Consider the following 18953-nt stretch of genomic DNA (forward strand, 5'->3'; position numbering starts at 1 on the left):
TCCCCACCTTCCAACCAGCAAGAAAGCCAGCGAAGCCCTGGGCGATCTAGAACTGCAGTGGCATCCCATGGCCTTGCACTGAACGCCAATGGATCCCGTCCACAGTGATCCATTGGGAGAGTTCCCCTGGAGGCAGGGGAGAGTCGAACTGGGCAGATAGCTGAGGGCTATTGCCAGTAAGAATCCCTCACCCTATAAGAGCCAGGAGTTTGTCAGGGTTTTTTTTCCCCCTAAGTATGTGTGTGGGGCGGGGGAAGCAACACAGCTTGTTCAGCTCCAGTAACAACTGATTGCTGGCACCCAAGCTACTCCGCTTCAAAGACAATGGGAGATAAACAGCGTCGCTGTTTAAACAAGGCAGGCAGCTGGTGTCTCAGCTGCAGCCTTTCACTTCTTGGGGCCTTTGACTGCAGCTCCAAAAACATTTTTTTTTTAAAACGGGAAAATTACACAGAGAGAAAGTGGGGCAGTGTGTGGGGGTTTAGGGGTTAATTTGACGCTGGTTTATGCACCGTCTAGCCCAGGCTATCACCTATCCTACAGTCCTAGGCTTAACTTCTCACCGCACAGTGACGGCCACTCACTTATTCATCAGGGAACCTGCCCGGTAGAATCAGCAGGGGTCAGTTAAGAGACTGTAGGATTTTCCTCAAGCTCCAGGGGAATGCTCCATACACTTCCTGTTTGTCAGGGCTTGTGTAAACATAGAGTAGGTCCATGTGGGGACACTCTTACTCCAGAACAACAGGATCTTGTTCCTGACCGGGAGGTCAGTCCCAATGTCTGGGACAACAACGCTCCTCCAACTCCCAAAGCATTTAATCCTTCGTTTGAGAGAGAAAACGCAAAGCTACTACAAGGATCAGTGTTTTTCTATTAGCAAACAACCGGGGATCGAGGGACCTCGGATCACCTGAACCGTGTGAATGAATGAAGTCCTCCAACATCCCTGGGAGGGAGAAAAGTAAGTGGGGAAACTGAGGCCTGGAGAGGCTACAAGTAGTCTAGTGGGGAGGTCGCTGAGAGGCAGCCTGGTGCAGAGGATAAGGCACTGAACTGGGAGTCAGGAGACCCAGTTCTGGTCACTTACCATGGGCAGGTCACTTCCTCTCTCCTCCTCCTCCCACCCTTTGGCTCTCTTGCCTGTTGAGATTGCAAGCTCTTGGGCAGGGACTGTCTTTCACTCTGTATTTGTACAGTACCGAGCACTGCCGTACTACACATCCGCTTTCAGAGACACTGACGATTTCAACCTTTTCTGCTTATTCCACAACAGCAGCCTCAGGACCCCAATCGTCCAGCAGGCCTAGAGCCTCAGGGTCGTTAGCCAGGGGCTGCTCTAGCTATATGCAAACTAGGCAGCTGCCTACGGTGTCCGATTCTGCCTAGGCTGGGCCAAGCCTGAGGTGAGTGGCGCTCTGCCTTGGCGCTTGCTTCCACCCCCTTGTACCATAACCACTGAGCCATCAGAAGAGTTGCTGCAATCCCCCCGCAGAAAGACCGATGCACCCCGCTCCCCTGGTGCAGAGCTTCCATTCTGTGGGGAAGAAGAGGCCAGCACGCTGACACTTTGCCAAGGGGGGCGGCAGATTGTCTTGAGCAGCACCTGCCCACAGCTTCTCACTCTATTTTAAAGGAAAGACCTCCTCTGACCACAAGCGATATCCCAGCTGGGCCCTCTAGGAGCTTTGTGCCCTTTCTGTTGCCACCGTGAAATGCCCCGATACCGACCTGTTGTTTTAGGGTCTGCTTTCCCCGATCTGGGAGGCTGGGGGGAGTGTGAGATGGAGGGAGGGGGCAGTCTCACCCCTGTGACAAAGGAAGTTAAAAAAAACCCAGCAACTAAATTAATGCTGGCAGCACCAGTGGGGGATCTCCCAGGCAGCCTTTGAACATCAGACCCTGAATTTCAAATTCCATTTAGCACTTGCCACCAGAGCGGTGTGACTTGCTCTGGACAGCAACGCCTGCAGGCAGAGAGATGTAAACACTCACAAGGAAGAGGCAAAAAGGGTAGATGTTTATCCGTCCCCTCCGCCCACATCCCACCCCAGCAGTCATCTTTGAAAACAAGGCCCTGACTTGGTAATATGTTCAAGCGCTTGTAGATGAAATCGTGTCGTTGTCAAGAGGAAGTGATGCCTGCCTGCCTGCCTGCTAAGCATGTGTATGGATAGACCCAGACGTACAGACGCAAGGCTGCAGCGTGCAGGGTCCCATAAGCGACCTGCAGCTCCTTTCATAAACGCTGCAGAGAGCTGAGCCCAACCAAAGCGTCTGGGCGTCGTCTTCTGGATGGACCTGCCAGAAAGCAAATGTTCTCGTGTAAGACCCTGACTGCCGAAATCTTAAAACCAGTTGCACGCTTCCCAGGCAATCCTGGGCCTGTGAAATGTGATCACCGTTAGGTTTAGCTGGTGACCAGATTTATTTGCCTGGCGGAAAAAATAAGTGCGAGCAGGATGGATCCAAAGAATTGGTTGCAACGGATTGACTCCAGAAACCACCCTGGGCCTGTTGTAGTTTTGTTAATCTAGTCATGTTAATCCAGACACTAATCACATGACCCGTGGTTGACCATCTGTTGTCCTGGGTGATGCTTAGCTTTGATTTGGCTGGGCACACACACACATAAGGCCAGCTGTTGGGGCCTGAACTGAGGTTTTGGGGGAAGAGCAGGACAATTTAAGGATCTATTGAAAGTCTTAGATTGAGAACCACATTGAGGAAAATATTGATCTTTCGGCAAGAGGGGTAGGTGGGGAGGGAGACGGATGTTAGTGAAAGAGTTGCAAACGATTACATCCTGGACAGGCCAAGTGCTGCTTAATTACTGGCTGTAATTTAATTGGACCTTGAAAGGCTTATGTTGCCTTTCAGTTTCTACTTTTGCTAGCGTGTTTGGATACTGAGACCTTGGCTACACTTGGGGATTCACAGCGCTGCCGCGGGAAGGCAAAGCTGCAAGTACTCCACCTCTCCGAGGGGAGTAGCGTGCAGCGCTGCAGACGCTGATTACACTGGCGCTTTCCAGCGCTGCACTCGCTGCGCTCGGGGGGGGGGCGTTTTCACACCCCTGAGCGCAGCAAGTTGCAGCGCTGTACAGCGCCAGTGTAGCCAAGGCCCAAAAGAGATATGGGGAATACAGAAAAGTCCCACAAATACCTCAAAGCTGCTCTGGAGAGCAACATCATAGAAATGCCTATAAATAAATAAACCAAAACCAGAACTAGGTGCTTGTGTTGCGTAACGTACACAAGATAAAAAATGCACAGTGCTGTCTTTTCCAGCCAGCAAATTAGCTGGGTTTGCAATAAAGAAATATTTGCAATATTTATTTTTTGCAATAAAGAAAAATGCCAAGAAAGTCAGATGAGCAGCATGTATTTAACAGAGGTAGATTTTTACCACTTGGTTTACCATCTTAAAAAACGAGAGAGAGAGATTCTACACTGGTGTAAATTCAGATGGTTAAATTCTCAGATGGTGTAAATCTGGGGATCTGGCCCATAGATCTGGATTTACATTCACTGTAGAAGACGTCAGAATCTGATCCGCAATGGCTTAGTTAACAGTTTGCAGTTGCCAAAGACAAAAAATTCTGTATGTTTCATCCCAGTTTTGGCAAGTTTTGCCCTGAAAAATGTCCTAGTGGTGTTGTCCGTTTCCAGCCCAGAGGCTGTCTGCTGATTTGAGCCATCAATGAGTGCCTCAGTTCAGAGCGGAGCAGAATGAAATGCCTTCAGCAGCCTGAATCTGTTGTTGGGAGGATGCCATTAAGCATTGGTTAAAAAAGAAAACAATATAAATAGACAAAGCCTGGGATCAGACTAAAAAAAAGTTACAAACTATATTTATTCTGCCGGAGACGCTTTGCTGCCTTACGCCCTTATATTAAGTTAAAAGCCTCATAAGCTCCTATTCATAGACGGCCGAATTCCAGGAGGTGCAATGCCTACTGTCTCCGTGGAATTGCTCCTGTTTGCTGTCCCTATAACTGAGATCAAAAGGGGTTGGGATTCTGCCCTGCCTCCCACTCTATGGATATGGGACTGTGCCACAAGGGGACGGGGAAGATTTTCCCCAGCTCGGATCTGCATTAGGTTGCTGTCAGCTACCCTGCGTGGACTGGACCGCCTCACACAAGCCCTGCTATAGGCAGTTTGCCCAGGGGCAAGAGCAGGCCGGGCTGCGAGGCGGAGTGCTAGAGGGATTCAGAAGGCTGGACAGGAGAGCATCTTTATGCCAGAGGCCACTTTGGCCTCTGAAGCAACCCAGAATCCCAAGGTTGCAAAGGGGGTGTTCATTTTGCCCCGCCCCTCCACTGCTGTTCTACCTGGAGGCACAGCCCAAAATTTCAGCCTGAGTGAGAGGTGAGTGCAAACTGAGCAAGCCCTGAACAAAAGTACTGCCAGCCCCCGGCATTCAAAAATGATGTGTCAGGCCTCGACAGCAACAAAAAAAATCATGTGTTTTTAAAAAATATGGTTAATTTAATTTGCCTTCTGGTTTGAGCCTCTAGGGTGCATTCAGGTCACATTTTCAAGCCTGACTCTGCAACCATCAGGGCTAGAAACTTGCTTTGAAAAAAAAAAAATGCCCAGAACCTTAATTAATGGCAAGATTCCAGGAGCTTGGGCAGTTAGAAAAACACCAAATATCACTATCTTTGCAATAGAATTGAGAGAGTTGCAACACTAGAATAAGCATCTTGGGAGATGGCCCAATATACAGCTGTATTTTATTTCTTTATATGCAACTGACTTTTTTTTAAAATGAGAACTGATTGTTTTTTGCTGAGATGTAACCATTCCCCTGGAGTATTGTGAACCCAAACACAACAGAACTGGCCCAGTTCATGAGAACCTGAAACTGACTCGATACGGCACATGAAACTCACCAGCACATTTCCACTATCCAAGCTGAGTGAAATTCAAATATCAACCTGTTTTTATGGCAAATCATAAATAAATTAGAATTTAAGAATTGTTTCACGTTCAATAATTGGAGAGGCTACTAGTCACACAGCTAAGGAGCCCTGGGGTTAAACATGACTAGCAACATGTTTGTTTCTTGTTCATGCTGCAGTTTACAATGGTGTTAGTGAACATGTTAAAACACAACTACAGAGTGTAGCCCCTCGTGTGAAAGTAGAACCCGTCACACACAGGTTTAGTAATAACAAAATAAAAGTAGAATAAACTGCTAACAAAGGTTTCCTGTCCCAGCACTAAGGAAAGGATGTCATTCACCAATGCAATCTCTGCAGAAACTCAGGCGAAAAAAGGCATTTGCCAGAGATTTTCCTGATGACACTCCACAGGCGTCAAGCATTCATATCAGCACATGGCCCAATACTAGGAAGTGCTGAGCGCCCTCCATTTCTTGCAGGATTGAACCCGGTGGCCAGCTACACTCCAGAGATTTTTAAAGCAGCATTTAAAGACGCACACACCTAGGGCCAAATCAGCAGCTCCATTAACCCAGTTTATACCAGCTGAGGATCTGAGACCAGACTCTGAAGGTACCATTGCAGCAGGGAAATGAAAGATGTCAAATGGAGCTGTTCAGCTCATAACAATGAGTGGGGATTTCCCCACACACACACTTTATTGCTGAAAAGATATTTGTTTATTTTAGTTTATTCATTTAGTTTCTATTTCAAATGACAACCAAAAGCCTTGTATCAGGGCTCAGATCATCCTTAACGAGCATTGGCATCTGACCTACCCAAGTAAAATGCTCTGACGGTGCTCCTGGGGTTTTTTCCATAATCAATTTTAAATGCAAAAGATTTCTTATCAGAGGAAAGTAGACAGTGCATAGTATTAACTAATAACAATAATAATCAATAATTCATTGCAGTAGTGTCTAGCACAGAGGTGGGCAAACCACAGCCCACGGGCCACATCCGGCCCGCGGGACCGTCCTGCCCGGCCCTTGAGTTTCCGGCTGGGGAGGCTAGACCCCAACCCCTCCCCTGCTGTCCCCCCTCCCCCGCAGCCTCAGCTCGCCGTGCCGCCACTGCTCTGGGCAGCGCGACTGCGAGCTCCTGCTGCTCTGAGTGGCATGGTAGGGGGGCGGGGAGCAGGGGGCTTGGATAAGGGGCAGGAGGCCCCGGGGGGCAGTCAGGGGACAGGGAGCAGGGGGCAGTTGGATGGGGCAGAGGTTCTGGTGGGGGGGGGGGCAGTCAGGGGACAGGGAGCAGGGGGCGGTTGGATGGGGGGTGGGGTCCCGGGGGGGTGGTTAGGGGCAGGGGTCCCGGGAGAGGGTAGTCAGGGGACAAGGAGCAGGGGGGATTGGATGGGTCGGGGATTCTGAGGGGGGTAGTCAGGGGGCGGGAAGTGCGAGGGGGCAGATAGGGGGCGGGGCCAGGCTGTTTGGGGAGGCACAGCCTTCCCTACCCGGCCCTCCATACAGTTTTGCAACCCTGACGTGGCCCTCAGGCCAAAAAGTGTGCCCACCCCTGGCCTAGCAGCTCCAATCAAGAACCAGGACCCTCTTGTGCTAGGCACTGTACAAACAGAACGAAAAGCTGAGTCAGAAGCAGAAACCCTGAATCAATGGGGGAGGGGGAGAGAAAGAGTTTTAGTTTCAAACCCTGGGACCTGCAAACCCTGCAGTTTTTGTCTGAGGTTAGCTCCAAAGCCACCCAGGGTCCATTTTCTGCTTCTAGCCCAGACCTGGCTCGACATGACGACTTCCAAAGCAGCTGAGGAGATGTCAGCCCTACCAAACCTCCCCCGAGTCCTGATTCATTCCCAGCTCTGATGTCTCACTGTGTGACCCTGGGAGAAATCACATCACCTCTGCACCTCGGAGGGCCTCCGTTTCCTCTGTGTGCATCATGGAGGCAATGACCCTGGCTCACCTTTAGAAAACACTTTGAGATCCTTGAACATGACAGATGAAGAAGCCTGTTGTTTCCAGTGACAGCAATGTGTCAGGAGAACATACGTGGTGGGGGGGGGGGGGAGTTATTCTCGTCCAGTGGTTTGCAGATACAGGAGGTGATTTTACACTGTGGGGGGGATCGATCCAAGATACGCAACTTCAGCTAACTTCAGCTACGCGAATAGTGTAGCTGAAGTCAAAGTATCTTGGATCGAATTACCTGGGGTCCACACGGCGCGGGATCGACGGCCGCGGTTCCCCCATCGACTGCGCTACCGCCGCTCGCTCTGATGGAGTTCTGAGTCGATGGTGAGCGCGTTCGGGGATTGATATATTGCGTCTTAACGAGACGCGATATATCGATCCCAGATAAATCGATTGCTACCCGCCGATACGGCGGGTCGTGAAGACATAGGCTGTGAGTGCTGTTTGCTTGATCTTCGGATTTTAGCACAGTCAGCAGATGTGACTGAAAGACTCCCAGGGAGCAGATCGCTTGAGTCATAAGGTACCTTTCGCAAAGTGATTTTCCTGGCATTTATTTTCTTTCCACTCATTCGGTACAGTTGTTTTGACATTATTGTCATCAAACATCATTAAACAGTGGGGAATCTGAGGTTTTCACACTGAACTGCAATAAGATCGCACTGATAAAAAGAGCAACCCTATTTATTCTGACAAGATTTAAAACGGCGTAAATACTGTTGATAGACAAAAGCATTATACCTTAGTAATAATACTTTGAACTCATTTTCCATACGTGTCCTTCAAAGATCTCCAAGCGCTTTACAAAGGTAGTTCCTTTGCACTAGCAAATCACCTGCCAACCAGTCCAGATTTCTGCAGCTGAATGTCTTACTCATGAGCACTGGGCAAATAGTTTGGGTGGATACTTTGCAGACAGTGGGTTGTTTGCAAACTCTAAATTTAAATTTAATTTCTTCCTTCTGGCTTTTTATTATTTGTGTACCATGCTTAGCCAGCTACGCCACATGCAATTTTTTAATGCTCCCTGATTGGTTGGCTGAAATTTTTTAAACCAAAGGATAACTAAGAGCAAGTGATGCGCCTGCTGCTGGGAATTCTCAGGTAATACCAATTGGGAATGAAATCTGTGAAATGTTGGGGATTTGCAAACATTCACACTTGAGCAATCAGTGGTTGCCTCAGTATTCACCAGTGATCAGCAATATGATGCCACGAATCCCAGCAAACCAAACGCTCTTCACAAATAGGGTTCTGTTACCAGTCAGCTGGCTTTCATCCTCCCTCCTCTTGCTGCTACACTCACTTGCTGTGTCTTGACTGAGATTAGGCCCCCCGGCGTTCTGCATGGCTGGATCCCTGCTCCCACCCAGGCATGGGTGCATAGGGGTCACTTCACAAAGCTCAGTGCACGATCAGAGCTTTAATGTGCAAGCACTTTGGGACAGGAGATACAAGGTATTTAGTAATTCAGTGACTACAGTGGTGCCCCGATCCCGAACCAGGCCCGTAGCTGCTACTGCAGCACAAATTGGAATTGCCTAGTTGTATCCCAGGGAACCATTTTCTACTATTTTATCTGATGGGATATTTTCAATAGACAATATAAATAATGCATAAACCAGAGGCATAAAATATTTCTCCAGCAAACAACAATAGAAAAGCCCTCAGTTTATGGCACTAACCCCTTCTCTAGAGGGGCGAGGAAGCCCACGGCTCCATGAAGCCAGAGGAAATCCTTTTATTTTTCAGTTGTGCAATGAAACAAACACAAGCTCTTGTTTATTTCCTGGTCGATTGTATTTTTGAGGATGGAGATGGCTTCTCCAAACCCTGGAGGTTAACTCCCTCGGTGCCAGGTTTTAATTGTCTTGTTTCCTGCCGCCCAAGAGCCCGTTAAGTGGAGTTTCAACACAGAGTGGGAGTCGTCTTCTCCCCCATTCCCTCCCCACCTTAATTTACGTTCGCTTTGAAAACCTGAGGGTCATAAATAACGTTCCCTGGCCTGGGGAGCCTGGGAAGCAGGAAGTCCTCTCTTCTCCTCCCCCACAAACTGGGACAGAAAAATTCAAGGGAGCGTTGGGTAAAGGGATTCGGCACTTGAGCTGCCTCTCAATGAGGTGAAGGGCAAAAACGCTCACTGACTTCACAGACTGTCCCTACTGCTGGTGCAAAATATAGATCCTGAGGCTATTTAGAGCAGAAAACTACTCCGAAGAAGGGATGAGCCCAGTTCCAAACACCTTCCCCATGCCAAACGCACTCCTGAACTGTGGAGCAATTGGTCTCCTACTTTGCCGCTGATCCCGATAGGTGATCAGAGGCGGTGAGCATTGGCGGCCATTGGTGTACACTGGAGTGGCAGGCGCCCACCACTCAGCACCTCTGAAAACCAGGGTCCACAGCTACAACGGGTTAGTTCAAAGCAACCTTGGGACATGTCCGATCCGGCTCCAAAGTGGGTGGCTCAGGCCCATCCCTGCCACGAAACAATGATGTCATGGGAGCTTCTGGAGTGGTGGCATCGCCTTTTGGCCAAGGGCCAGTGGTGACCAAAGCCTAAACTTGCTCAGCTCCAGAGTACATGGTGCCCTCTGCTAACCCCGCGGAGGGACACAAGTGATTGTACTCCATAGGTGCCCCACCCCCAACCAGCCTTCCTATCCCACAGCCAGGCAGAATTTGTCCCTAAACTGGCTGCCAGAATTGTTCATTTGTCATCATTTCCTTCTCTCTGCTAAACCTCGGCCCTGATTTCCACCCTCCCTTATGGCTTACGTTTAACGCGGCCTTCATGAAAAGCCATTAACTCTCTCATCTGCGGAGTAGTCGTTATGTAACGGGGGGAGCAGCTCACACACGGAGGCGGAAGCTTTGCCAATCTCAAGCGTTTCTCACAGCCTCCCGGTCACATCCTCTCAAACTCCCACGTTTGTGTTTCACAGACACTTTCCTCTTGGCTCCCAGCCTCGGGTCCTGGTGCCTGGGTTGGAGACATCATCCAGACGGAGTTATTTTTTCATATCTTCTTTGAGGGAAGCGGTGCAGGGGAATTGACCTTGGAAAGAAGCAGCGACTCTGGCGGGAGTGCGGGGGGGGAAGCAATGTCAATTTTTGGAAGCTGGTTATCTCTTCAGTGCCTAAAAGTAATGTTGGGGACTGGCCAAGAATGTCCTGACCCAAATTGATACAGGTAGGCAGCTGCTTCTCTCCAGAGACTATGGGGCCCTGGAGTTCTCTATTCAATTCTACCAGGACTGACAACAACATTACTAGCGCACCCTACTCCATGGGGTATGCATTCACTTGAAACTCACAAGAATGGGATTTATGCCGTTTCGAGCACAGATTTTCAGGACGTCGTGCCTCATCTGTGTGCGGTGATTCGCACGCAGTTATGATAACTGCACACATGTTTCTGAAGTTCTGGTCTTCTCTGCATACCTAGGAATCATCTCATCTCCCTGAAATGCAGCCGCCTCTGGAGTCGAATGTAGTGTCTGTTTAACCTCATAAAGCAACACTACACAATAGAATCAGGCAGGAACTTGGTCCAGATACTGGAGCCACCACTTTTACTCCTACAAAAAGTGCAATAGGATCTTTAGTGATCAGCGGTTATGTTTTGCACACCATGGGAAAGATGGCCCCTCTTCCAGCATGAAGTGCCATTGGCTCAATATTGACTGTTGAATCATTAGCACCATTCCTGGAAGGAGCCTTTATTCTTTTGAAGAGGAATCACCAATACAAGCCCTGACTGAACTCAAACCAACTTAGCTCAGACAATCACATCCCACAATGGCATGGGGATGCAGTGAACCAGCTATCTGAGGTACTTACCACAGCATGCGGGCACCTCACAAGCTTTAATATATTTATCCTTATAAACACCTCTGTGAGGCAGAGCCATTATCCCCATGGTGCAGATGGGAAACTGAGGCACAGAGAGGCTAAGTGACTTGCCTAAGGTCACACAGGAAATCCGTGGCAGAGCAGGGACTTGACCCCAGCTCTCTCAAGTCCTAGGCTAGTGGCCTAGCTACTAGACCTCTGATGCTGTGTTGCTTTCTGCTAACAGGCCTGCTCCTGCTCCCATTGAAGTCAACAGCAAAACTGCTAATTGGTCTAGGATTGGGCCCATTTGTCCTGATGTTGCCTCACAACATTCAACCATGAAGCAGGTCACATTTGGATTCATAATCAAAATTTGTGGCTACAGCCCCAACTGGCTTCTTGTGCGTCCAAAGGCAGGAGGGATTGAGGAACAGACCCTTGGTGCCTTTAAACTAGGGAAAGAAAACAGAACTGAAGCTTTAGAAAACCCACCATTGTGTTGGGGAATAAACATTTATTGAATATTTCCTGTTTGGCACAAACCCTCTTTGACTCGTCTGTGGTCTTTTTAAATAGGAATTATTTGGAGTGAATGTAAAGGAAAAGTATCTTTAGAATGTATATGCCCTTGGGAATTGGGGGGGGGGGGGAACTGTACCCTGCCTGCTTGCTGTTAGCTATTAATTTCTCTCTCCTGAGGTCTGACATGAGCAATGCATTATGAGAAGGTTATGGGAATATGCAGGCGTTGGATCCCTGGGGAGAAATAGTGATTCAATTGCAGTTTTACAGGGTTGGGTTTTTTTCTATTCTCCCCCTCCCCCCTTTCTTTAAAATAAGTTATTTCGGCTCCGAGTAAGAACAGTCACTGCTAAGGAGGCCTGTGACAAGGACAAGCTGTGCTCTGTGGGGAGGAAGCTGTCATTTCTGGGGGCAGGCTGCAGTGCTTAGAGAATAGCTCTCGCTGTCAGGAGATGTGGTTTCTACTACTCCACACTCTGCGAGGGAGCTGCTCACCTTGGGGTGAGGCACGTCACAGCTCTGTGCCTCGGTTTCCCCACCTATACAATGGGGATAATAATTCTTGCCACCTTTGTACGGCACTTTGAGCCGTTCCTATGTCTAGTGTGATGTACATGATCAATGTTTCTGCTGTGAAATTTGCCACTTCCAAGTCGCATCTTGCAAAGCTCTTTGAATCTAAAAATCAAAGATTTGAATAGAGAATGAGTTCTTTTCTGCAGAGCATTTGCACCACCCTAAAGACTTCAATAGGGGGAATCTAATTCTGCTACCACCCAGGGTTACTTTGACCAGCACAGCAGTCCTCAGCAGTGTATACTCATTTGATGATGAGGATCTCATTCTGTCTCCAGTTCTGTCGGAGGGGCCAAAGAACCTATAGAAAAGTCAGCATTTGCTAGTCATGTCTCCAGCACAGCTTGCGCACCCTCCCACCCTGGAGAAATTAGTGAAAGAGGAGGACTGTACCCTCGGACAGCTACTGATCCACATCTGAGCAGATCCATCCCTAGGCCAAATGCTGTGAGCTCTGAGTTATTTATCTGCCGGCACTTTTCCTGCACTCAGGGCTCAGTCCTGCAAGTTGCGGAGCACCTCTGTGAAGCTCTGAGAGCCCCGATTCTTACTGACTGCACTGAGAGTGCTCAGCGCCTCACTGATCTGCTCAGCGCCATGCAGGATGCGGCCCTAGTTCTCCATGGCGCTGCAGCTGGTGTCACCCCTTTTATAACGGTGTTAAAACGCCGCGCCGGGCAGTGGAGAATCGGGCCCTGAGCCTCCCAGCTGTGGCTAACTGGCTCCCGTGGCACCTGAGCCAAAGCCCGTTGAAGTCAATGGAAACAGAAAGGCTTTCACTCAGCCCCTTAGCAGACACCAGTTTTTTCAACCAGAGCAGAAAAGAACTCGAGAAAAGCCACAGAAATGTCCCTTTGTTGAGCCAAACAATGAGGCTTTGAGCCTAAGCGGCCTTATCTGTTGGGCACCTCAGCGAGAAGGTGCAGTGTGGATACGAGAAGGCTGGGCTGGAGGTAGACAACAGAGGAGGAACACAGGAGAGGAGCCTAGAGGGAAGGCAGGCTGGAGCTGGGGTTTAGACTTGACTGAAATGGGAGCCCTTCCGTCAGATAAGGCTGTCAGTAGACAACAGTTGCAGGCATTTTTCTGCTCCATAAACAGTGGCCCTGGAGGCCGTTAGAGACCTGGGGCTACTGCACGTGATAGGCTGTACATCCAGGTGCAGTGGGGTCACGGGTCACTCTCCGTGCTCGCCCTGCGCACCTCGTCACGTGTCTCCCAGAGCTTCAGGGGGAGATGGGAATCTAAGGGGCCAACCAAGCCCTTAAAGCCGCTGTGCTGTAGGAGACTGAAGTGGAAGCTGTGAGTGCTGAGTGCCTCTGGAAATCAGCCCCAGTCTGGCACACAGCAGTAGAAGCACCGCAGGTCAGTGGCCACTATAGACTCTGTCGGCATAAGTCACCTTTTACCCAAGGTCACAAAAGAACCGACACGAAAGCCAAGAACAGAACCCAGCAGTCTTGACTTCCAGGGTTATGATTAGGCATCAGACCACCCTGGTTAATAATGAGAGAGCCGCTCCAAAGAGTTACCCACCACACCCCTCTCTCATGTTGTCATAGCAGATTCTTTTCCTTGTTGGTCACACGTTTTTCTGCCTTAGAGCACAGTTATCAGAGACACGTTCAAGAAAGGAACGTGCCCAACGTTCCCACCCCCAGGGCGCCGATCCAAGTGAACAGAGCTCTGCCAGCAGCGGAGATGCAAATTAGATCCATAGCCAAAAATTCTTCAAATAGATGCAAAGTTTGGACTCTAAAGAAATTCAGCCAGTGGGACAGGCCTGGAGAAAGACCCCAAGTCTGCTAGATATGTTGGTAAATGCCAGATTTGGGCCAGAGCCTCAGCTGGTGAAGATCAGTGTCGTTCTGTCAACATCAGCTTCAATGAAGCTACAGCACCTGAGGCTCTAACGCTGTGCGTCTAGACCAAGTGTCTCTGTCCAACCGGCATTCTTGCCCTGGAGGGAAGAGGTGGGTTAACATCACCTCACAATCCCATGATGAACTAAAGCTGCTGGCGTTTGGGTCCCCGTTGAACCTCCCATTGGATCTGTCACACTGTTTATCTGGTAGAGAGACCAAAGCGGGTGGGGAACTGCAAAGGGATGGAGAATGCCTGGACATGTTGCTGAGGAGGGCAGTTAGCTGCTGTGGAGGTGAAACCCCTTGGGTTCTGACCAGAGAAGTGCTTCTTTATCTGGGAGATGCTCCCACAACTGCTCCCTGGACAACTCTTGCTTCTTTTTCACCTTGATATCAGACAACAATATTGTTTTCCTGCCGGCAGAAGTCAAACCATTCCCACGTGTTTCTGTTGTTCTTGTTACCTGCTTCAGCAGGTCAAAGTGAGGTCAGTAGACTGGGAGCTGAGACGCAGGGCCAAGCCCCAGCTTAGGCAATCTGAATTCCACTGCTGGCATGAAATAGAGCAAGGAAGGAGCATGCTAGGATCAGAGCAGTGCTGCGACAGACCCCTGCGTCTTGCTGGATTTCTCTTCAACAGTGGCCAAATGACAGACTTTATTAACTTATTTTGCTTCTCCAGTAGGACATGTCATGGAATTTCCCATCCTTGGCTAGAATGGGCAGGCCCTCTAGTCAACTTTTCACTTCCCAAACATGGATTCTGAAGGAGACAGGAACAAGTGAGCCCATATTGCAGCCATGAGGGCATGAGGACACCAGCTTGCCAAGATCCATAGGGCATCTGTACCCCCATTTTCATGGCATGATGTTTTCCATACGCACATTAGCGCTTGTGCGGCTTTGCTAGAAGTCTTTCTTATGGCTAAATATGGAAGGTAACAGAACAGGCATTTTGTTTGGAGGCAATCTAATTCTGGACTAAGTGTAATGAAACATGATTTATTTTTAGGCTCCAGACTATTGCTGCCTTTGGGACTCCATTGGAAAATATACATTTGGCCTCTGTGGGTATCTTGGCGGTTTGCTTAAAAAAATAAACCCGACTAATCCCTGACGGTTGTAAATTGCACCAGTTTTGCTCTGAGAAGGACAAACTCTGCTCTCGTGTATACTCTTGCACTTCAGGGGAGGCAGTAGGACTTCAGCACATAGGTCTCACTGTGACTGCCTGGGTGAAACATGGAGGAGAATTTAGCCCTGGATTTCATAGCATTCTGCCAGAATTTGAGCTTTGTAGGGGTTTTGTTTGGTTTCTTGGAAGAAGCTTTCAGGTCTCCTTATGATGGAATTAGCCCTTCCTGTGCACATCAAAGTATTGTTTTTCAGTTCAGCCACTGCTCTGCAAACTCTGACGTGGCGGTGGGAATCTTGGGCAATTCATGCCTTTCCCTTTTTTAAAACACAAACAGGACTCTTCAGTACCAAGGTGCTGTGGACTGCATCAGAGCAGGAATGGTAATGACTAGCGACAAGTTATGATATTTATGATCAGCTGCTCACCATTCCATTCACACACACATAGCTCCCAAACATTGGGATGGGACCAGATCCTTGGCTGCTGTCAAAAGGCATCTCCCCACGGAAGCCAGTGGAGCGATGATGATTTACACCAGCTGAGGAACTGGGCTGAATGCGGTGAGGTCATGCGCTGGTGTGTGCCGTCCACGCAACAGTTTCAAGAGAGAGTAGAAAATACGAGACCCGAACTCCACCCTGCAGAGGTGAGAGCAGAACTTTGTCCACATTTCTTCCAGACTGGATCAGACAGCTGGTCCATGCCAGGCCCATTCCTGCGCTCCAGGCCCAGCACTCCCACCGAAGTCAATAAGAAGCTTGTGCCTGGGAAGGGCTGAGTCCCAGTGACTGTATTGCAGAAGGAGAGGCTGATTAGTTTGCAGGTATGCCCTGCCTGGCCTTAAATCCCTCTGGACCCTGCAAGAAAAACAAAGGTTACATTGGCTGGCTGAATTAACCCAGGGCGCTATGGGCAGGGAGCGGTGGGTAGAGGAACAAGTGGCGGGTTAGTCAGTCGTTTTCTAGACTGTCCAAACAGAGAGCAATTTTAGGCCTAGCCCAGGACACAGGGCCCTTACAACGACAATCACGTACTATCCTCGCTTCCCTAGGCCTGAGCAACAGCTTTGCGGGTCTGCAGGGTCCGGCTGCCATGCTGCCACCTCGCTGCAGTTAAACGACTCCAGCGTGCCCTGGCATTGCTTCAAAGTACAACATGACCCCTCCACCCTGGTGCTGACAGCTTCTTCCCCTCCCACCCCATAGCGGGTGTTGTGATGCCCAGGCTGGTATGCATCGATATTTAACACTAGGAACAGCTGTAGCGTGATTCCCAAACGAACCTGTGTCGGTCACAAAGAGCAGGCATGGCATCCCTCAACTGGGCTCAAATGCCTGCAGAATTTAGCAAGCCAGCTGGGCTGCTTTCTGCAGGGATTATCATGGGTATATACTGCGGCCGCTTCGTAATCCCGCGCTGGAAAGCAAAGCAGTGTAAGTGTGATAAGAGTGCTGTGGGCCAGAGCCTCAGCTGAAGTCAAGCAGGCCGTACTGATTTACGTGAGTGTGGATCTAGGCCTTTGTGTGCAATGCTGAAGAGAAAGCAGCTGCCTATGTTTCTGCTGCCCAGCGTGGTGCTCCTGGAAAGGTCCCTGGCTTTATGGAATGACCGTTTCAGCCCAGGGGAAAGAAGTGAGTTTCAGTTCTTGTAACACCACCAAAACCTAGATTGGAGTGTTCCCCACTGAAACAGACCAGGTGCCCAATAAAGAAACTAAAAATAACCCCCTGAAGAGCTGTACGTTCTTCCATCCTGCTCCCTGGCATGAGCCCTCTAACATTAACCACACACCCAGGGAGACGAGCATGTATTTCCAACCACTGAGATCACATTTATTTTTATGTCTGGAGTGAACTTTGCCACAAAGGGTCAAGGCTTTCGGGGGTGAAAGAAGCTCAGCAAACCCCCACAAAAGGGACGTGATATTTCCTCCCCTAAATGCAGGTGAGAGTCAGATACAATGTTAACATGCTCACGTTCCAATGCAGATCCTATAAATATATGAGATACACAGGAACCCATGGCCTTGAGGCACAGGGCTTCCTAAGGGTCTATTTTTATTTGCAGGAAGCAGGAGATGAAAATGAGAGCATCCATCACTTCCACACCATATCGGGGGTCACTGGTGACACGTCCATCTGATCAGATTCAGGTCCACTGTACTAGGCCGGATCACGCATTTACCTGTCAGAGACACGCAGCTCCCTTTGAATTCAACGCAAATTGTCCTTGTGTGAATGAGATCAGAATGCGAGCCAGGGACAATGCACCCATCATTCTCATTAACCCTTTGAGCACTAGCATTTCCCAAGCCAGCAGCCAGATGAATAGTAATTTTCTCCCTATGACCAGTACCCAAATGTCTCAGGACATCTTTACCTACAAACTCACTACAACAAGATTTTCACAATGGCTCGGAGCTGCAGGTCAACACCGAGAGAGCTGTGCGTCGGACAGCCCAGGGCTGGACTGGACAGGGTGACGCAGGTCAGAGTTGCGTGGACAGAGCTGTGGGGGTGCCCAGGACTGGAACGGCAGACATGCTGCAGGACAGGATTGAGAGGCAATGGCCAAGCTGCGTGGAGAGCCCTGGACTGGAATAGCAGGGTGCGTACTACAGGTCAGGAAGGAAGTGAGTCGACAAAGCTGTGTGTCCTCAGTTTTAATAAGCAGCAAATTCATCCACACACAATAATGAGGAAAGGAAACAAAGTAACTAAATGACTCCAGTAAACTCCTAGCATGTAGAGCTCTAGGTGGACATGAAAGAGAACTCACTCCAGAGAGAAAGAGGGTGAGATTTCAAGCTGCCAAGCCCAGCTGCTCCCTCTATTTCAGATTGTTTGGCCCAAAGATTTATCAATCCGACCCATTTTATTTTAAGTCCCTTTGTCCCCCTTTTGCCAGAGTAAATACAGCAGATTCTCAACGCAGCAGGGTTCTCTCATGTTCATGCTGAGGGTTTTTTTGGTTTTGTTTTTTTTAAACACGGCTTTACCCGGCTGATTTTTCCCTTCCTCACAGAAGCTCTAAGAACTGGATAAGATAACAACAGTGCAAAAAGATCAAGCCAAGGGAGGGGGACAAAACCGAACGGCAAACTGCAGGCCCATCAGCTAGATTGTGGCTGCATTACCAGAATGTCACTTTCTAAAATTATGTTTTCCCACTAGCTACATTTATCGTCTTCCTTTGCAGATGATGGGCTTGATCCTGAGCTCCCACTCCTCCCACAGACGTAGGATCAGGACCTAACGCAACAGGTGAGGCTTCTGTGACGTTGTGCAGTCTATATGGTTTTATAAAAACATAATAATAAGTGAATATAATATAACTGGAATATGCTTCATGCAAAAGGTCTCTTGTAAGGTATCATTACAAAGCTTATAATCTACTGAGTGTGATCATCCTGTTTGTGTAAATGTACCACTCTTGTATCTAAAACTAGAAATATGAAATATAACTCTGAGGGCCTATTGTAATCATGCAAAGTGTGGGCCATTAATGGTGGTTTGGAATCTTGATGACTCCCATTAACCAGGACCATTGTCTGTAGATGGCTGTGTTTTACCTGTGAGTCTTCCTGTATATGTGTGTGCTGGCAAGTGGGTAATGAAGTCTTTAACCTGGTGCTTTTCCAGTGAGGGGAGGTGGAAACCCAGAGGGACAAAGGTTTCCTGCCTTATGCAAAAGATATATAAAGGGGTGGAAGAGAACAAGGAGAGGGAAGAGCCATCATGAAGAATCCCCTAGCTACCACCTAAGATGGAACAAGAGCTGTACCAGGGAAAAGAATTGTGCCCAGGCCTGGATGGTGTCCAGTCTGAGGAAAAAAACTTACTGAAGCATCTCTGAGGGTGAGATTATCTGTATTTAGTTTGATTAGACATAGATTTGCGCATTTTATTTTATTTTGCTTGGTGACTTACTTTGTTCTGTCTGTTACTACTTGGAACCATTTAAATCCTACTTTCTGTATTTAATAAAATCACTTTTTACCTATTAATTAACTCAGAGTATGTATTAATACCTGGGGGGGCAAACAACTGTGCATATCTCTCTATCAGTGTTATAGAGGGCGAACGGATTTATTTGGGTTTAGACCCCATTGGGAGTTGGGCATCTGAGTGTTAAAG

The 18953-nt window shown here is 48.8% G+C and overlaps 2 long non-coding RNA genes across 2 annotated transcripts; both read left to right on the forward strand.

Moving 5' to 3' along the window:
- The first annotated feature begins 461 nt into the window (after positions 1-461).
- LOC135976488 (uncharacterized) lies at positions 462-4627 on the forward strand. Its single transcript, XR_010593629.1, has 2 exons — positions 462-964; positions 1277-4627. It is a non-coding gene; the product is annotated as an uncharacterized LOC135976488 (long non-coding RNA).
- Positions 4628-9335: 4708 nt separating this feature from the next.
- LOC122174091 (uncharacterized) lies at positions 9336-18633 on the forward strand. Its single transcript, XR_010593595.1, has 2 exons — positions 9336-17611; positions 18016-18633. It is a non-coding gene; the product is annotated as an uncharacterized LOC122174091 (long non-coding RNA).
- The last annotated feature ends 320 nt before the right edge of the window (positions 18634-18953 follow it).

The sequence above is a fragment of the Chrysemys picta genome, chromosome 18 (assembly GCF_011386835.1).
Source record: "Chrysemys picta bellii isolate R12L10 chromosome 18, ASM1138683v2, whole genome shotgun sequence".
In the NCBI taxonomy this organism is placed as follows: Eukaryota; Metazoa; Chordata; order Testudines; family Emydidae; genus Chrysemys; species Chrysemys picta.